Source organism: Meleagris gallopavo, chromosome 4, assembly GCF_905368555.1.
Source record: "Meleagris gallopavo chromosome 4, MGAL_WU_HG_1.1, whole genome shotgun sequence".
Taxonomy (NCBI): Eukaryota; Metazoa; Chordata; class Aves; order Galliformes; family Phasianidae; genus Meleagris; species Meleagris gallopavo.
Genome location: NC_139407.1, coordinates 33,134,554 through 33,155,385, shown reverse-complemented (window position 1 = coordinate 33,155,385; position 20,832 = coordinate 33,134,554). Strand labels below are relative to the sequence as shown.

Genomic DNA, 20,832 nt, shown 5'->3' with positions numbered 1-20,832 from the left:
CATATAGAAAGCAACAATCTTTGTGACTTCTTAGTGCTAGGATGACCACTGTTACATGTTTCAGCTTAGATTCAAGATGGATCCAGAGTTTGTATTAATGATGACACGTAAGTGGAGATACCTTTGTGTTAGATCCTCGCTGCTGTCCTTTAAAAGAAGGAAAAAAAGGGACTGTGAATGGCAAGGCTGCAAGTTGTGTAAAGAGCATGAAAACATCTTCCTAAAATAATGAAGTTTGGGGACCTAAGCTGCCTTCTTATCTTTAGTACTCACAAAGGAAAGGTGTCATTTTCACTTTATATTGAAAGCTGTCAAGAGATAATGACTTGATTTCTGTGCAGCCAGAAATTCAATTAAAACTGAAAATTGTGATAGGAATATTTGAACTCACAGAAGTTTCAGTGATGGTGTGCACTGCACTGGAGGAATATTCATTGCAGTTTTCAACAGTCTCTCCTTATTTAGAAGACAACACTGCTCTACTGAAACAGCTGGGACTAAGTGAAGAATCTGTAATTGCTTGTAACCCTTTGCAAGCTACAGAAAATCTCCTAGGCTTGAAAAATCTTTGTTGTCCCATTCAGAGAGGACATCTGAAATGACCTGGTAGGGAAAATAGTTTGGTAGGAGTAGATGAATACAAAAGGGAAGGATATGGAGACTAGGGCCAAATTTGTTGGTTGCTTTTCTACCAATAAATAGGTGGAGTTTAATTCAATATACAAAAAGTACTGTGTTTTTGATCAGGAGTTAATATAGGACCCAGAGGATGAAAGATTTTACATGTCCCAAAGGAGGGGTGGAGAGGGAATCAGGGTTCAGTACAGTTTTACCAGACTCCAGTCAGCATGTGTAGAACAAAGTGCTACAAATCTATGGCCGTGATTTAACATGATAACTACAGCTAGCTAGAAATTGTCCAAGAGAACTTTTTTTTTTTCATCAGAACTTTTCATGGAAACTTGTCACTTTGGGTGAAACTTTTGCAAGGAAAAATTTCTGTGATCTGGCACTGAGTTCCCGTACAAAGCCAGACCAGAGAGCTCAAAATAGCCAATACCCTGGAGGGTAAAGCTTTTCCTGGGAATGCAGGAGATGTGTGTGCCAAACATGAGGTCTTGATTCTCAGGTTCCTGTTCCTTAGCTGTTGCAAGCTATGAGTACTGGGCTTTTGGCTGTTCTGTGTGGATGCCTCTTTTCCTAAGGGGGTGTGGAGGAGGAAAAAGTTCTGTCTCCAATTTTTTTTTTTTTTTTTTTTGTCTTGCTGCAGAAGAATCTGTTGTTTAAATCATAAAAACCCTTAGCAGGACACAAGAAACAAACTTCCCACACTGCCCCAGTGATGCATTTCCCTGTGTTCCCTCCGCATGCGATCTCTCAGTTTCTCTGGTACTGTTGCACATTTGTAGACTCTGGGGCAGCTGGGATCTGATCAGCTCTGCTTGTCTCCAGGGGGACTCAGCGGGACCAGCTGGGTGGATCCCCCCCTTTTTATTAGCAAATGGTTTATTTATTCATTAAAAATACCAGTTGAGTGGAGTTTTGATTTCCTGGAAATTATTTATGTACTTGGATTTAAATTCCTAAAATAAGTTTTTTGGATGAAGAATTCAGGAGAAAAGAATTTGACAACTTCAAGATTACGCATGTTGATGTTCCCCTCACCAAAAAATGCCTCAGAAAATCTTGTTTTGTTTAACTGTCATTCCTGTAACAGATTTTAATTATAACTCCTCAATGGAGCGGGCTTTGGAAACCCTCAATTACTGGTTCAGATTGATCAGGTGATAGTTTGTCTTGGTCCTCGATAATATATAAGTGGAACAACGTAAGAAAGACTTTATAGCCTAGCAAATATGACCTCCTTTGGGCAGATAGAAGACTAAATTGAATTGTCATTGAGTTGAGCAAAGAGGTGGTAGCATACTTCATTAATCTGTCTTTCCACACTTTCCCTTACTTCCCTTCAGCTACTATCCTAACTTGAGACAATTTACTAAAATTATGGCCAACTTAAAAACTTCTTGTATTGATGAAACAGTAATTTCTGGAGGCAACTGAATGAATGAGTATGTATATTGTAACTCTTCTGGTCTTGTGCAGGCCAGAATGAAGGCGCCTAGTGAAGAGAGAGTGAAGCAGCAGGCGAAGTAGAGAAAAGTATGCGTAGGAGACTGGAGAAGATACTTCCTGTGTTTGCTCTGAAAGCCTTGATTGTGTAAAAGTCCATGTTTGTTTTTAGAAGGAGCCTCTGGAGGAAAACAACGGTGGCAAGAACGTGCAAAATGTAGAGCTGGAATTATCTGACTTTGTCCTGTCAAATGTTAAGCCAAACAGGAAGGTTTATTTTTCTCCTTTCTTTTTTTCTTTTGGCAACTACTTCCTCAAGCTTCCTATGGGGTGGAAATGGGCAATAAATAGCAGGGTATCTAATGGCATAATTCCAGGCCTCCCAGCTACTGGTGTTGGCAAGGAAATGGTTCTCCTTTTGCTTCCTTTTTATTTTTAGTGTTGAGTTTTCAGGGGGTGGAGGGAGGGTCTGCTATTATCAGTGAGAGAGTCAAACCACAGTGGCTGCCTTCCGCAGAGCTCTTACCACCCTGCCAAACTGGAGGAAGTTGGAGCCATATAATTCACACCACTAGTGGTTTTGCCTTGTAAGTGAGACTTCCTTTAAATTTTTAAATACACGCACACAAAACTGAACTGTCGCATTGCTATAGGATCCCTGTTTTAAGTATGTTCACATTTTTGTCTTCTGGCCTCTCTGTTTTCCCTCTGCCACTTCTTCAAATTTAAAAATGTTCACTGGAGAGATGGATTGCAAACAGAGCCAATGTTGCTTTTGGAATGAATGCTCAAGGTACAGGCTCTGGAGGACAACAGGATGAAAAAATCTTTTCTATGATTTGATGATTTTCCATATAAAAATGTTATTCTTCAAAATTCTCTTTTGAGCTTGCTGTATTTGAAGATTTTTCTGTAGACTTATCAGTCATGTAAACTAGAAAAGACAACTGGCTCAAGGCAAATTGAGGGGGCTTGTTTATCATGAGGTAGTGAAAAGAACCAAAAAAACTCCAAAGACCTTTTCTTAAAAATAAAATTAAAAAAAAAAATCAGAAGTAAAGCTTTTATTTCTGTGCAACTAAACTATTCTTTCTTTTTGCACAGAGGTGCCTGATTTCATTATAAACCTGCAAACAAGTTCAAATCATTCAGAATTTGTTCATGCATGATAGACTTATTTTTCTTTTTGGCTGTGAAGCAGAGCTTTAAATTGGAGAAGTTCAGCTTGGTTTGATTTTGGTATGGACAGTCAAGAAGCCCTATTTCAATGAACTTAATGCAAGAACATTTTTTTCTCTGCTTTTTGTTGCATATCCTGGACTTAGAACAATTGTTGCTGGAAGCTTTAATCTCCAGCAAATACCCTGGGTTGCTCCTTCCCCAAAGTAAACTCAGCTATAACAAATTCTGTGACTGACGTTGGACCTGTTCTGAAGAGGCTACATTGATGGAGATTCCACATCCTCTTTGGGTAATATCTTCCAGTTGCTAACCAGCATTTAAATTACTCTGCTAGGAAAATTCAAGCCAATAGTCAGTGGTTTGAAAACTGAGGTAAAGACTGAGGCTGTTTCCCTCAGCTGTGGCTTTAGCATACATCTTGTAGTAAGGGATGTTATGCAGAATACAGTATGCTGGCAGCCTGCTGGGACATGAGTACTGGATGCAATCAGAGTATCTCCCCATGAGGATGTGGAAAATCTCCCAACATGTCAAGAGGATGTTTGTTCAAAATCACTTTTCTTAGTAGGTGTTACAGGTGAGGATGATAACCTCTATGGTTTTCTCTTGTGATATTGTGCTTTATAACTCTGCCAGATGTCTCATACTTTGGGATGAAATGTTCAATTGTTGGATGCCTGTCTTAGACATGACGTTTTTTGGGGAGGACTAGAGCCAAAATGCCTTGGCCTGCTCACTCAAAGAGGCAAGGGAGGTGGGATTTATTTTTAAGGAAGCCTGATGATAATTTATGGATGCCATAGACTTTGTGTTTTGGAATGGGACTTTATAACTTCATAACTTCAGTGCAGAAAAATGGCCATGGTGTCAGATATTTGAAGATTTTTCTGGTCTAGACTGTATTCTGCCAGGAGGGGTGTAAAAGTATATTCTGTAGTTCCTTCCAGCAAAGGCTCCCAGGCTTGGAATCATGGAGCAGACGGCAAAATATGACACTTTATATCAGAGGAAGAACTAAGGAAAGAGAGCAGAAATATCTGCTTATACAAGATTTTTCAGCTGCTTTGTTCTGGTAGAATGGTTTCCTAATCCATGATGGTTCATCATTTCAGGTACTTTTTGATGCAAAGGCTGAGAGAACCTTGGGATTGATCCAGCCTTGTAAGATCATGATGCTGAATGAAAAGTACATTTTTTGTTTCACTTTTGCTTTGTGTAGAAATGTAAGAATGTAGACTCTAGGCTATGAAATTTGTTGTCCACACTTGATCACTCACAGGTGTTCATTTCAAACCTGACTACAGACATTTCTGCTTTAGCATGATGATACTTTCATACATTCTACTCAATGTAAGATTTATTTTGCTTAAAAAGAAAAGCAATCTTCATCAGGGAATGAGTAGGAATATTGGTACAAGATTATGATTATTCTTACTTTGATGAAAAAACTGAAAGGCTCTCCAAACATAGACTGAAAACTGTGGTTAGCATACTTACCCTAAGAACATTGAATATAAGCCTCCAAAAATCTGTCTAAATATCAACTTGATTTCTGGGAGATCACAATCTAATTACACTGTTATTATGCTAAAATATTCCTGAGTGTTCTTGGTTTTTTTCTTTTTTTTTTTTTTCTTCCTCTTTTGAGTTCTAAATGTGCAGTTTTTTTCCAAGCAAAGTTTCATCTGCTGAGCTGGTAAATACAATAAACCCATTTCAAACTTACTTTACATTTAAATTAAAATATTTTTCTCTTTTGACTATGTGAAACACAGGATTTAATAGTCTTCTGAAGTGTGTAAATTTCTTGTTATTACAGAATCCACGGTGAAATACTGCTTCTGTCACAGGCTCACTTATGGTTGTAGATTTCTTATCATAGGAAGTGTTGTCTTGCATATCTTCAAAAGTTTAAAGGCTCACTCCATTTCCCTTTCGTTCCTAGATTCTCAGACCAAGTTTACTGGGATAAAGCATAATATTTCTTGAATGGCAACATTAGATGCACTATTCCCTTGGTGTGCTTGAATAAGACTTAAGATAAAGGAACTGTTTTTGAAGTAAATATATAATTCTGAGCATGGGATCTGAGACAAGGAGATTTAGACTGAACCACATTTAGGGATAATGAGTATCTTCAACTTCCAAGTACTCAGTGATACAAGACTGTTTTTAAATATGGTGCAATCTCTTAAGGGATTACTTGGATTATTTTACACATGAAACACATGTACATCTTTTCCAATATGAATTAATAGGATGTGATGTCATATAGGAACATGCAGCTTCCTGTTGAATACCATAAAAGGGTGTAAATACATCGTGGATAGCCTAACCATGGCTTTTAAAATAGTCTATATATAAAGAAGACTTGAATAACTTTTAGAGTGAAAATATTGAGAGTTTTTATTGCTCAGAAGAAAACAAGGAAAATAAATTCTGTTCCTTCCATCCCTGTTAGGATGGCCAGCGTGAATTTAATAAAGTGTGATTTTTTTTTTTCTTTTTTTTTTTGGTCTCGCTCATCTCTTTTAAGCCAAGCCCTCCAAAAGGGGCAGAGAGAATTAAAAAAAAAAAAAAAAAAAGCCACCTTGGGAAGGAAGACACAAAACCTGTTCTAGTAGGCCAAATAATCAGTGGTGGGACTCCATTAATTGTAGTGGAATGTGGCCACTTACTGACACTAAGTCCCAGCCCAAGAAACAAGGTTTAATGATCTCATCTTGTTATGGAGTTGCTGGGCCAAAACCTTAGGCCTAACTCTAATGGTCTTGAGTGGTTTAGATATTAATTTATGAAAAGTGTGGGGTTCTCTGAGCATGGGCTGCAGAATGAGGAAGAGATGACATCTGTCTGCCTAGTTTCTTGCCCTGATTTGTATTCTCTTGTTCCCTTTTTCAGTTTGATAGTTTTGAGGGAGGATTTTAGTGGTTGCTAGCAAAATGTAGATCAAAATTGAACTGTGGAGATCAGATGGCTTACACCTTACGATACTAAAACCTGTAGATTTCAATTAAGCACTATCTTGGTAGTTACTAGAGAAATACTAACGAGTATTTCTGCCGTAAAGGAGCACAGAAATAATGTCTTCTCATAGACAGAAAATGTGACTGGTAATATCTACGTGCTATGCATGTATTCCTAGTACAGTATGAATACACATTCAATAACAAGCCATGCGGAAAACTTTTGAGATCTGAGGAAGCTAGCCAAATTTGAGATGAAAATTTAGGTTAGTTCAGCTCCTGTGTAGTGTGTCTACTCTTTTTATTTCCAGTTATCTTTTCATTTTCCCCTTTTTGTTCAGAACCTACCTTACTGCACCTTTTGGTAAAGGTGGGACTATCCAGAGGTTTGGAAACTCTCATATGGAGAACTTCTGTGAGGATTCTTTTCACCTTCCCAATAATGAAAAGACATCTCAAAGGTGTGTCCTCAGTGACCTGAAAACAATACAGATTTATGCTGCTGTAATTTATTTGAAGCCTTGTCATCTGCCTTTAATTTTGCACTGAGATACTAATCTTCTCAGATTTTGTGCACTGTTAGTACCTGTAAAAAGCTGTCCAAAATGTTGATATCAGCATTGTTTGACATTTACAATGAATGTTTCAAAACATATTTGCACAACTTTAGAGTTTTACAAATTGATTTCAACCTTTGCAAATAATACTAGGAAAAAAGCCCATTTAAATTTCTGATTTTGGATGTATGCAGTACAGCATGAACTGAATGAGTAATAATTGAGTAAGAAGTTAGAAGTCCTGTATGTTGAAAGGGACTTTTCCTGCTTGGCTGGTTAATTTGATCAAAAGTGTGTGGAATTGGGGAAATAAACTTTCTGATTAAATGAAATACTTAAAGGAAAACTTTTCCACTTGCACAGAGTTTCTAGGCCATCTTCAAAAATGCTGAAACTTACCCAAACAAAATTTAACTTGGTATGTAAAATGGAAATTCCAATTAAATTGAAAATTGTTCATTTTCCTAAAATGCTTCTGTGTGGGTTGGGAAATGGTGGTATAATTTCCTGACTAGCTCTTATACAGGCTTGCTGTGCTGCTGCTATTTATACTTGCACGCTACTGGAACTGGTGACTAAGGTTTCGGTAATGCACGTTCTGTGAGCTGGTTGTTTGTGAGCATGTGGTTGACCTTTGCTGGCAAAGTGATGTGAAGATAAGAAAAGGAAGAGGATATATTTCCATTCACTTGTTTTATCCATCCTGGAGAAGTAAACACCATTGCTGGTTCTTGTTTTAGATATCCTCTAAGAGCAGTTAGTGATAATTGTTTAAGTAGCCCATAAGGCAATTGCGTGTCTAACAGCATCTGCTTTAACTGCACCAGCCGGAACTTGAAGGCAAACATCTTCACTACAGGGAAGTCTACTGATATAGCGTGATCCAATACTAAATGATTTGGTCTTTATAGACAAGTAGCATCTCTAATCCCTTACCATCCACGGATTCTATAGAATGCTTTTCTTGAGAGATCTCTGGGAGATGAAAAAAGAATTATTATTTGTCCCCACCACGTTGTTGTGCTCTGTCAGAAGAGTGGAGTTCTTCACAAGTAGAAAGCATCAGTTTCTTGATGAAAAATGGGGAAAAAATGAAAAAAATTCAGTTGCTTTTGGTATGTGTGTGCATTTGACTTAGATTTTGAACTTAAATTCCAATGTAGATCCTGAGCACCTTAAAATTTGATTATGTCAAATAAAATATACTATGTATTTGAGGGGGAGGGAGTGGAGAGGAGCTGTTTGAATATTGACTCTCATTGACAATTTCCATGTAACATCTGACTTTGTCCAGTGGTTTGATGTAGCTGCATTACACCAGGTAGGAGTGTAAAACTGCCAAACACTGCAGTTGCAATGGTGCTTTGAGCAGTAACGATTGCCAGCCAGATAGATGTCACTGGGACTGAGAGAAATGCTGATGTCTGCAAAGGAGAGGAGAACTAGCATTACTGGAGAGGAGAATGAAAGCTTTGTATCCATTTGTAATCTCAGATACTCCAAATTCTTCTCCAGATTGGAGTAGCGTAAAGTGCTGACCTGTCTTCCTGTGGACTTCAAAGACCTATATCCATGGGGCAGTGTATTTTAAATATTTTAGCAAGTCCATTAACTGGAGAACATGTGTATGTGCATGTGTATGTTCTTGCTATGTGGCAGTTTATATTGTCTTATATCCCTGAATTACATTTTCTTCTCAAGTTTGCTGTTCTCAATTTTTTTATTATTTATTTATCTTATTTTATTTTGCAAATAGGTTCTGAAGACAGTATGTTGAACAGCAGAAGGGTTATTTTTCCTTTCATAGTAGAAAAGATGGAAGCATCTCTTAACCCCTGTCCCTCTCCCTTAGGGTCAGAAGGAGCTGGTGGATGCCCTTTTCCAGCAATAGTGATGTCTTCCTTGGGCTCGTAGAACTGTGTACAAAATGCATTTTCACTTCAACATCGCTAAGGTAGGAGCTGAGAATGGGCTGTTTTTTCTTATTGTTTATTCAGCCATCTTTTGTTTCTGAAGACCAGGTTCAGGAGCAAGGTACTGTGCAGTCAGTTACTCAGTTTGCTGATGTTTGCTCTCGCCTTCCCATGTGACTCATTCCAAACACATCTCATTCGTCTAGGAGGGTAATTTTCTATTTCCACTTTAGTGCACTTCTCCTCCTCCTCTTCTGCCCCCCTCCTTCCAGATCTAAAATGTCCTGTCAGCTGCTGTTTATCTGATGATTCAAATGTCCATGCTTGATTTCTTTTTCCCCATTGCTACAGTTCCTCCTTCCGTTCCAAAGGCTGTTTTAGTTGTCATTTCTATTCTCCTGTCAACAGCACTCTTCATCGTTTCTGGCTTGGGCGGTTTGTCTACGTGGCTTTCTTTGGAGGTGTTTTTGTGCTAAATGAGTGCCTCCCAGGAAGCCCAATGTAGCATAACGTAATTAAGTGACAATATATGAGGTGCCAGTCCTTAACCAAGCAGTTAATGACTGGCTGGAAGATTTACAGGCATGAGGTAGAGTCAGAGGGAAATTTAACACACCAGATTGTAGTTAAACGATAGGTAGAAGACATTTGGATGTCACATTACATTCAGCCAGCAGTAAACTTATTTCCTACATTAAATTGGATGAATGCTAAGCTTATTGAGGCTGGACGATGTTGCACGGTACCATTCAACTTCTCTAGATTGTCTTGGTGAGGTGGAGGAGTGGCTGCAGGGTTTGTTTTTGGTCCATTTTCTGACGCTTTTATGACTACATTTGTGAAGATTTTACTTGGATTCTCACTGTTTCCCTTTCAATTCCTCTAGTTGTAAGATGGTCTACTTTCAGGAATCTCCCCAGAATACTTTGTGTTTTCTTTTATCCCTTATTCTTATGAGCTTTTTGTTAACTGTAGGATCCAGAGGGGGTGCCTTTGCATGATTTGCACAAGTAATCAATGACCCGGCTGGAAGAAGAGAGGTGTTTCTCAGCCCTGTAGACAGTTCATACATGCTTCTGTCATCTTCAGAGTCCACATCTTTCTAGATAGAAACTGATCATCTAGCTCACTGGCAATCCCTCACAGGTTACAGAAATTAAGTGCAGGGATGCTGAAGATATGCTTTGTTAGTTTTTAGGTGTCCAGATAGACTGTAAATTGATATGTGTCCCATTTCCCATTTGCTCCTTCTGCAGCTTGGGTAAAAAAGAATATGAAGATTGTTTAATTTGTTTTGAAACTGTACGTATTTGAAATGTTTCCAACAGATTCTTGTCTTTTAAACGTATCAAATGTGAATTTTCAAGACCTGGGGGAATTATGGTAGCAGGACTTGTGGAAAGTGTGTTCATTTGGCACAGTGTCGTTTGAGCTGTATCAGTTCATCTCTTCAAACAACCTATCTGAAACACTGTCTTCAAGATTATTCCAGGGTAGGGTACCAAATCCTTCCCCCCAAACTCACTAATGTTTCCACCGATGACTTGTTTTTCCTTCTTGTTCCCTTTCTTGGAAGCAGATTTATGTGACTACTAAGAGGTACTGTTGGTACAGCTCTAGTTACTGTGGTTTAGTTACTGAAAGTAAAATATCTTTTTGTGTCCTCTTTGCATACTTGAGTTGCTCTTTCATTGTCTCTTTAAAAGAAAAAAACAACAACAACAACAATAACAAAAAACCCAAACCAACTAGGCTGTTTACATTAGCTAAATGTTCACTGTTTTATGGTATGCTTCATATCCATGTACATCTCATGTGAATATGGGTTGCACACAGTTGTACAGGCCAGTATCAGCAATATGGAGTGCTTGGCATTCAACCCCCTGGTTGCCTCTCCCAGATGCTGCTGGTGGAGGTGCCAGATGCTTTGCCTGTTTGTCAGCTTATGCTTATAACATGTCCGTTGTGTTAGCTTTTATTATGCCAGAGGGTGATGTGCAGGCACTTTGCACCTGTTTGCAAACATATGCCTCATCCACAGACCACCCTTTACTCCAAAAAGCAGCTTGAGCAGGAGTTCTTTCCCGCCCAGGCCTTTAGCAGATGGACATTTACCCTAGAAACTACTATGGGACCTTTGTAGGAACATGATGTGGTGTTCTTGTGGGATAGTTTGTTGAACTATATGAGATTGAATTGGACCAGGGAAACGGTACTGAACACCCTCAAGAGAATGGAGCAAACTATGGGACTGCTCGTTTCAGAGTTGGATGCTCTTGATGGTAGGAGCTGGTATACCCAGATGGTACTGGACTCAATGATATTTAAGGTCTTTTCTAATTGGAGTGATTCTATGATTTTATACCATGCTCAGCACCATGTTACTCAGTAGCACTGCCATTCTGGAAACAGAGTGCACAAAACAGTACCACCTCAGTTAGATGTGGGTACTACTACTTGCTGCCCTTCAAATTGCTCCTGTTATGTTCTGTGTTGGCCTGCCTAGCCTGGCCTTGTTCCATACCTTTCTCTGTCTCCTACACAATTGCTGTCCAGAGAGCATTGGGTTCTACTGCTGAAAGTTCATGTGATGTGTCCCATATAAACGTTGTTCCTACTTTAGGAGGAGTTTGCCCTTCTGGACAGTCGCCCCTGTCTATGCCCTGCTTGCTTCTCTTCATTGCTTCTGTTCTGAGTAATGCTTTTTTTGGATAGTTTTTCACTTGTACAGAAAAGTTTTGTTTCAAGGTTTGCATATGTTCTAGAATGAGCCAGTTCTACATTGTTGGTTTTCCTGCCTCACTCCTTTGTGAAACTTTACCCTTCAGGTTGTTTGTGGGATGTACTGATTTTCAGTGTGCTTGTGAGGGTTCCCCTACAGGCTGGCTGAATACAAACTTTATAGTTAAGTGAATATTCCTGCAGATGTCTGTAATTTACGCTATGATTCACATTAAACATACCTTGATGGTACTGGTATTACACACATCAGAAATGCATGAGTAACATTGTCTTGGTTTTGGCTTAACTTTGTTACTTTCTGTGTGCAAAGTAACCCATTTTCAATCACACTGTTTTGTTTCTTCATATTAAAGACTATTCTTTTTTGTCCTGAAGCTTTCTTTCTGAGATCTATATAAAAAGGAGAAAAAAAAAAAAAAAAACACACACAAAAAAACAACCAAATCAAAATCCAAGTGAATGTCTTTGAAAACTACTTGAACTGCAGGAGAAAAATTGGAATGCTATCCAAAACTGGAAGGTATTCTTGAAACTTTAGTAAATGGGACTTGGGGAGCAAATCTTTTCAGGTTTTCTAATCTCACTATCTTGTTATTGAAACATCCTTGAAATACAGATTCTTACTGGTGTTCAGATGCGTAGGTCCTACTGAGTCCATTGACAAAATACATTGCAAATTGCAGCCTCTGATACTTTGCAAACCTTCTTCCTTTTCCCAGCTTTTACTATCTGTTTCTGGGTGGATATTGAAATCAAAATTAGACTTGTCAGCTCTTAAAGTGACAAATTGATGCAGATCTTTGCTTCCAAGCAGAATCATTTTTTTCCCGCCTGTGTATCCAGCACCCTCTATACATCAGATTGGCACATTCAAGTCCTGACTGTGAGGTTGCAGTATGCCAGTGAGATCTCCATTGGCTTAGTTATGTGACCTTGAGTAGCATCAGAGTCTCCAGAACAGTCATGCACTCAAAGGAAGTGTCCAACTACGTTATTTAATTGCTAACTGTGTGCATGTGTATATTACTGCCCTCTCCTGCATACAGTAGGTACTGCTTCAAGTTTTGCCGCAGGCCATTTTTTTTTTCTTTTTTCTTTTTTTGACAAACAGTCGTCTTCCTGCTGAAGGAAAAGGGTTTTAAGGTTTTGGCTTTGGAGGTGTCCTGACTGCTGTCTCTGTGGAGCTCAGAGTGCCTGTGATGAGCAGCAATAAAATAATCCTCTGTCTTCAAAAAGAAAAGGAGAAAAGGGGGTGAGGATGCCTCCCCTAGTTCTACCTCAAAGAAGGCTAAATTGTAATTATTGAGAAGATATATTTGTATTACTAAAGGTACTAAAAGTTAGATGGTGTTTCTTTAATGTTTTTATTAATGAGCATTGCATAGTATTCTTCCCTGGGAAAGAGTAATAGGCATTTTCCTATTTTCATCCCATGGAAAGAACTGTACAGCTGTTAGATGAAAACAGGCCTGACTGTCCCATATCAGTAATTGCAACTACATAGCTCTAGGATTTTGGAAGGGAGCATAAGAGAGGGCATGACCAGACATTCAAAGAAGTTCAATATCTGTTTCTGTAAAAGTAAGCATCTTCTGAAATGAGCTTGTTTTTTGCTGCAAGTGAAAAAGGTGCTCATAAATTTGAGTTAGTTTTCCTTGTTACTTTCTGAAAGCATTGCTATCTGTTACCGTGCATCTACAGGACACTTAAAGCAAATGAAATAATGGTGTCTGCAAATGTTAGAAGGTGTATTAGCTAGCAACAGAAAGTTAGAAGTAATCACAGAAGAAGTAGAAGTTCTGTTTAGTTCCAAAACCATGAGCACAACAGTTGCGTGAGAGCCACAGGGCAGGGTGCTCCAACAGTAGAATGCCAAATAGGGGACCAGATTGCCTGGAGGGATTGGTAATGCAGTATGAAGTCATTTGCCTGTAAGTTATGAATTCAAATGCAGCTCAAACTTTTGGCTAAAAGTCACAATTATCTGCAGTGGTTCTGAACTAAGTGCTAAGTTTTGTAAGAGGCTCATGATCCTACCAGGGACACTATACAAGGTAGAAGCCACCTGTAAGGCAAAATGTCACTTGTGGCCCATGGCTGTGGAAATTCAGTCAGTGTTCACATTTGGGCTGTTCCTGAATATGCAAAATGTTTGAGGAGGCCCTGGCTATTGTCGGTGACATCTGAGTAGAAAAACTAGGTACTTGGGATGGTGAGGATATTCCTGGAGAAGATTCTGTTCAGAGAGCCATTTCCAAGTGACTTGTCCTGTCTTAGACTGACAGACAAGAGGGATAAGGAGGATGGTTCAAAATGGCAGGATGACAAAAACGTGGCAAATCGAACAAGCTACTCTGCATGCTTTTAACTGCAAAAACAGTCTTTCCCTAGGGATTCTTGCAAACATCTGCCACCAAATTTGCATCTACTATGACAGCCAGATACTGAGATTTGTAATCACAAACAGTGAGATAAAGCTGCACGTCCTGTATCTGATGTACTTTGCTAGTCAAACGTGACATGGATGCACATTAATTACTCCTTATTTATACTTTATTTTGTGCCTTGGACTTGTTTTCTACATTCCTGAGCTCAGTTGGGCTAACAGCAATCGTTTATCCACCTGCTGGATTTGTGCAGCTAGAGTTTTGGTGCAGTGAATGGAATACAAGTTTAAGATTTAAAAAAAAAAAAAGTAACAAAAGCAAACCTGTTATTCTTTTAAATCCAGCTATTTTTCAGCTCAAACTTTTCACTTTAAATATGAAGTTGAAATTTTACTAGTTTTCTCCCGCAGATTAATTCAGGCTCTGCAGTGGTGCTTTAATATATTCTTGTTAAAGTGCTCAGCTAATGAAAATAAAGCAATTCAAATGGGTGAATTATGATCTTTGGAAAGGAAGGTCATAGTAATTAAAAATGACCAGGTTCTAATGGAGTGACTAGAAATCTGATAATTGCTGTTCAGTGTCACAATATTTTATGAAATTTCACTATGGTCATAATATAAAAACAGCGAGGTCCTCAGTTAAATCTACCTACTGTCTGGTTTCAGATTTTTGGTGTGTCTTATTCCACAAATGGTATAGAAAAATAATCTGTTCCATTATTTTCCACTTTATCCAGCTATTTTCATGGATACAGTGTAGGATATGCTTTTGGAAAAGTGAAGAATTCTGTTTGAGGGATGGTATCAGAGAACGTAGGTATGAAGAGCAAATTATTGCCCTCTGTGATGTGAGAGAAAGAAGTGCTAAATAACGACTTCTAGTGGCAGTTGACACAAGTTTTTGTGCTGATTAGAAAACATTAAAACAACAAAAGCAGAATTCTTTTGAAGTAGAAGAGTACTTTTTGTTTTGCTGCCCATTTCATATTGTTTACGTATGTCTGTGTGTTGTACTGGTGAATATTTCCAAGTATTCTATGGTTGATTTTCTTCTTTTTTGTGCAACTAAATGTAATAATTTTTCCATATATTTAAGAGGTTAATAACTATTTCCTTTTAGTAATGATATTTCAATCTCTGATACATCAGTGAGTCACATCCAAAATGTCTGATTTCAAATAAGTTTTTAAAGAGAACTAAGCAGAGAATCTCAGTTTCTGACTGTAGAAATGGCAACTAGAGGTGCAATCTCTCATGTCTGGACCTTTGGAAAAAGAAGTTGCCAAAAATATTGCCATTCATTGTTTTTGACTTGGCTGTCCAACCAGATGTTTCTTTGGAGATTAATAGTAAATCACGGAACTAGGCGTGAGTCAACATTTCCTTCCATGATGCAGATCTTAAAATGTATGATGAATCTGTGGTGGGCTATTCTCAGATATGACTTTCTTGTGAACAAAGTCTGCTCACAAGTAACAAAGCCACAAGAGGGCATTGGGCTTTTTATACAGGCTGGATGAAGCTGAAAGAAAAAGATAATTCAAACAGTTAAAGTCCTTCAGACTATGGTAGAAGGCAATTTAAGGCAAAACTGTTGGATGAAAGCAGAGTAGTGTGATCCTAAAGAGCTCCGTTCAGGTCTGCAGACTGGCTCATAACTAGAGCTTATTATTTGCCTAGTGTTTTTAAAAAAGTTGTATGTGCTTTCAGTACACTTCTAAATGGAAAAAGCTTCAGTTCCTGTAAGTAGTTCTTATGCTCCTGTGCTAAAGTTTACTACGCTGTTGGTACTTGGCGTGTATCCTAATGTAGCCTAATCTTCTATGTGAGTGCTGTGAGGCAAAGTGCAATGACCAGAGCCCTTGGGGCAGCTTTCCTTTACTAAGAGGAAGGGGTGGGCAAAGCCTGTGTTCTGTCAGTCAGGAAGAAACAGTCTGTCTACAAATGTGCTGTGTAAATATGAAGTGTTCCTAATCCACAGACTGCTGATGGAATCATGACCTGAACAGACTTTTAAAATTTTATGTTGAGATTGTTTTGCAGAGGTCTACATACATATCTGTATCTTCAGAGTACACTATATGTTTAAAATAGCTGACTTGTTTCTGAAGTGTATAATTAATCTGTTTTGAAGATCTTTATGTACCAACTGAACTGGAAACCAAAGCTTTCCTACTCAGTTTTCTGGTTTTAATTCTGAATTTAATTTATTTAAGAACAGACAACCAAAAAGAAGGCATCATGTAAATGAAAAGCCCTCTTCAGAGGGTTGGTGTTTATAACTGGACTAAAACAAAAAAAATTTTGAAGTGGAATCTGGGCAGAGGGTAGTCCTGATAATCCTGTTCTGTCCTATTGCCCCTTTATAGTGAGTGCTGGTGTAGGGCACAATGATTATTTTGTAATCTGCACACGTAACGTACAAAAAGACAACTCACCCCACCCCCCCCTTCTTTTAGCAAGCATTATGAGTAGTAGTATGGCCATGCATTTGTGGTATTGCTGACATGGCTGTTACTGAGCAGCACTGTTGTGGAAGCCTACTCTTCAGATAATCTCTACCATGTTTCAAACCTCATGACAGTTGCTAATTTTGGAAGACTTTCTGCAAAGAACTTACTAGCTCAGCTGAACTTTGGTTTGAACTATTAGTAATTACTTCCAGAAGTTAGCTTGAGTGAGAGTAAAACTTCATCTTCTCCTGAGCAGCACAATGGCTATGTGGAAAAGGACTGCTTACTTAGAGATTATGTAGAAACTGTCTGGACATTTTTCTAATCAACCTGCTTTAGGGTCCCTGTTGGTGTTGGACCAGATGTTCTTCAGATGTCCCTTCCAACCACGAACATTCCGTGATTCTGTGATTCTGTTTTAGAGCTCGAAGAGGATGCCTTAGCATAGTTGGCATCTGTATAGAAAAGTCACTTGCCTTATGTATAGGCTGGGGCTCAGAGGTGATGCACAGGATTTTCAGAGTCAGGGTTCTGCAATGCCTAGTGGAGGTTACTGACTGGGCCAAGGATATGGACTGTTCTGAAGACAAGCTGAGCTGTCCCACTTCATCTCTGCTTGCCTTTGTGATCTCATTTCCTGCTTCTCAAATAGTTTTATTTTCTCCTTGTCTAACTATTCAGAGCAGAGTTATTTCAAAAGCTTTTTCTGCACTGATAAGCCTGGAAGGTCCCTGGCAATATGACAATGTTTTCAGTTCTTGTTTTTCTGTTACCTACACTTTCTCAAGAGATCCTGTGAACTAACAGCTTGATGTGGCTTGGAGACAGAAGAAAAATACAAACAAGCTGCTGGGGCATTCCCCTTGCTCCAACTTCTTGGTGACAGCGGTATTGATCAATTAGGTGATGTGCAGATTGATTTTTTTGAAGCTGGCTTCTTAGCACAGTGAAGTCACTTGCTATGTGAAATAAATTGTTTTTCAATAAGGGTGGTGAGGCACTGGCACAGGTTGTCCAGAGAGGTGTTAGGTGCCCTGTTTCTGGAGACACTCAAGGTCGGGCTGGATGGAGCTCTGAGCACCTGATGTAGTTGTAGATGTCCCCGTTCATTGCAGAAGATTTGGGCTAGGTGATCTGGATGGATACCTTCCAACTCAAATGATTCTATGTAGGCAGATGCAGACCCTGATCTGCTGGTTGGTGCAAACTGAGCGTGCTGGAAAACGGAGGTCAGCTGAAGACCTGAACGCATCTTTAAAAAATATATGTATTTGATAGTGACATGAAAAGTGGTTGGGAGGATGTTCAGCTTGCTGTGTTCACTCGTGTAGAAAATTATAAGGAAATGGAAATGTGCGTGGAAGTTTTAGCTACTGAGGTAGAAAGAAATCTTTCTGTAGCTTTTGATGACCTTGTGAGTCCAGTCTCACTCCATTATAATGAAAAATAAAAATAATGGTAAGGAAGTGAGCTTTCTTGAGTTTCAGGTTTGTGGTTTTTTGTTTTTTTTTGTTTTTTTGTTTTTTTTTTTTTAAGAGTCAGCACGGTCCACAGCACAGTCAGTCCAATCTGTATTATTATTAAGTGCCCCTAGCCAAGGGTTTCAGAAAAGAAACAAACATAAGTTTGTTAGCTCCCTTCCTCCATCCTTCTGCTGTACTGTTTCTGTTCCTGCAACTTCTGAAGTCTTGACAGGCATTCCTCGTGTGCAGAGAGGCACACATGCATGTACACCTTCTCACATGCACACCATCCTGCTGTGTGTTAATATGCTGGGAGGAGGTAGAGTTTGCTGCCTGGCCTTGTCAGAACTTGATAGCTCTCTAAATAATGCATCCCTTGTTGCAAGAGAAATAGTATGGGGCACAGTATTGTGGCCTGAGGCCTTGGGAAATGGGAATTTTTCTAAATGACTTTAACCTGTATCAGAGGTTATATTTCTATACGTAATTTTTATGTATAGAAAGGAATATAATTACTGAATACTCACTGCATTTGTGCCTACAGTGGCATTCAACACTGTTAGACAATTATTGTATAAAGTATTATTTTTTAACAGAGTACAGCACCTTCTCTGTTTTTCTCATTTTGTTCTTCATGTAAGCCAAGGGAAATAAAAAGAATCTTAGTCATGGATGTTCTTACAGAATTAACTCTAACTTCATTTAAAAGGTCTTTATGTAGGGCATCCAGTTTACATCTGGAGGAAAGGTAAGAGAATTTGACAGGTCTGTTTTACAAAACTACCTTAGTGAGGACACAACGTGGGAAAACGAACAGATAAACATGTTAAACAGAATTATAAGTGAAGTATAAATTTGGAAACAAAACAACATTCTTCTCTGTGAAACTATGTTGCATGGATTGAAATATCTTGCCACACAGCAATCTTTTTATTTCAGACTTCAAATGTAGTTCAAAAGAAAATAAATTATATGGAAACTATCCTGAAAAGAAATCATGCATCTTGCTTGCTGAGGCTGAGAGCCTAAACTGTCTGTGACATTCTGTGCATGACAAAAAGAATCTTGCTTTTGTGTCTGTCCATTTGGACTGTTTTCTGAATTTACTTGCCTGTTATTGTCTCTTCATATGTTCAGAACATGAGCAAGTTACCAGTACGCTTTTTCTCAGATGGTAGATACACTACAATCTCAAGTTTTCCTGAGAGTGGACAGTGCGATACATCACTGGAAGCTGTAGTCCAGCTACAGTTTGGACAGTGGACTTCTAAATTGGTTGACTGAAAATGTCACTTTCAGTTGTCTCTTCTATACTGGCTGTCTTTTATCAGTTGAAATTGGAAAATATTTTGACTATTTAATAAAGGAAAAGCAACCAGCATCAGTTGATGTAGTTCAGTTGAGTAGTAAGGGTCATAGTATGGTTTTCATTCTTTACAGTATCTTTATTGTTACTCTAATAATCTCAATATAGAGTTAAAAAAAAAAATGCATTAGGCATTTTAGTGTTGTTTTCTTTGTGAACGAACCTTGATTTCAGTGAAATAAAACAAGTGATTTCTGATCTAGGTCTGTTCTGTATCAAGGTTTCTACCCTTCAATGTGTGGAAGACTTACCTGGCAGAGACATGAAAGCCACTGTTCTGAAGGAGGTGTACCTTAGAAACACATTGTGAAATTATCCAGTTTAAACTGAAATGCTTTTATATGTAGTTTCTGCCCTATGATTTTGGATTTAATCAAGAAATCTGGATGGAAGTGGAATTTTTTTCTTCCTCATGTGGTTTTGCTGAAACTTCTTCACTAGAAGTTGTAGCCCTACTGTTAGTCATTTCCTAAAGCAATGCTAGAGATAATGTAAACAGACTAGTAAGACTTTGCATTAAAGCTCAGCAAGATCTCTTAGAAAGGATGTTCATCCCTAGTTTTGAATGGTCCTTAATAAAGATGTGTATAGCTTTAGGAACCAGTGCTGTGTTCCAGAATGGCTAGCTGAAAATGGATGGTGAAAGCTTACTGCTTATATCTGTAATAATAGAACTACATACAATGCTGCCTTGTTTGCAAACTAAATAATTAAGTTAATTATAAACCTCATGGCCTAAAATTGAAGATAGAACCTTAAGTTAAACGAAAGATGTTTTTTTTTTTTTCTCCCTAAGGAGCCTGAAAAGTGAGACCCAGGGGACCTGTTTGCACCTCTAGACTTTGAAAACACCACATTCAACACACATAAAGCTCTGCTGTTAATTACACTGCTGTACAATCATGATATTGGTTAAACTATCAGGACATGGTGTAGGTGCCAGGTGGATGGCAATTTTTCCTGTGCTTATTGTCCTCTAGGGTAGAATTCAGGGCAGCTAATTCAAGCAGGCTTTATTTCAGTCTTGCCCTGCAGTGGATGCTTGGCAGCCTTGATTTATACATCAGATCCCACCAGACGTTGACTATTGGCTTGCAGCGTGGGCAAGTATGTGTTGATGAGTCTAGGTCGCATGGACAACTGTTATGAACGCGCAGAGGCATTGACTATTTCTCCAGGCTTGCAGCCTGAGCAATAAGCATGACTTTTATAAGCAGCCCCAAAACTTGTGTTTCTGTGTCTTTGCTGCTATAAATCTAGCATGGATGTATGTGTGGTTTAGTGAGAAGTCATACTTAAATAAATGCAAGATAACACATTTTATCTTCTCTTTACATCAGATTTTATGGTAGTCCCAAAAGAAGTATAAATAAAATCAGACTCCGTCTTCTTATATTAAAGGAAGTACCATAAACCTTTTATCCCATCTTCATCTGCCTCTCAGCTTGCAAATAAAAACATTTACAAATACTAAGTCTATCCAGCGAGTAACAACATAGCGATTCAAAATAAAACCATACTTTGTTGTTTATTGTCCTTCACATGATCTGCATTTCTAAGCACTTCGCAATAGTTAAATAACTCCTAACACTACATGATCTAAATTTGGAGGAAAAAAAAGAAAAGATGGAAAAAAGAAGGTTGCATATACTGGAGGGGAGAAAAAAAAAAAAAATGAAATTGAAGACCTGTAAGAGATTGCAAGAAAACGTGAAAGGTGTAGGTAAGAGT

General features: G+C 38.5%; 1 long non-coding RNA gene across 2 annotated transcripts in view; it reads left to right on the top strand.

The window, feature by feature from the left end:
• The window catches only part of LOC116216562 (uncharacterized), a 250,775-nt gene that overhangs the window by 62,733 nt on the left and 167,210 nt on the right, over nt 1-20,832 (top strand). For both annotated transcript variants that reach the window (XR_014883014.1, XR_014883013.1), the window contains exon 3: nt 8,628-8,729. This is a non-coding gene — a long non-coding RNA (uncharacterized LOC116216562). The remainder of the gene's footprint in view (nt 1-8,627; nt 8,730-20,832) is intronic.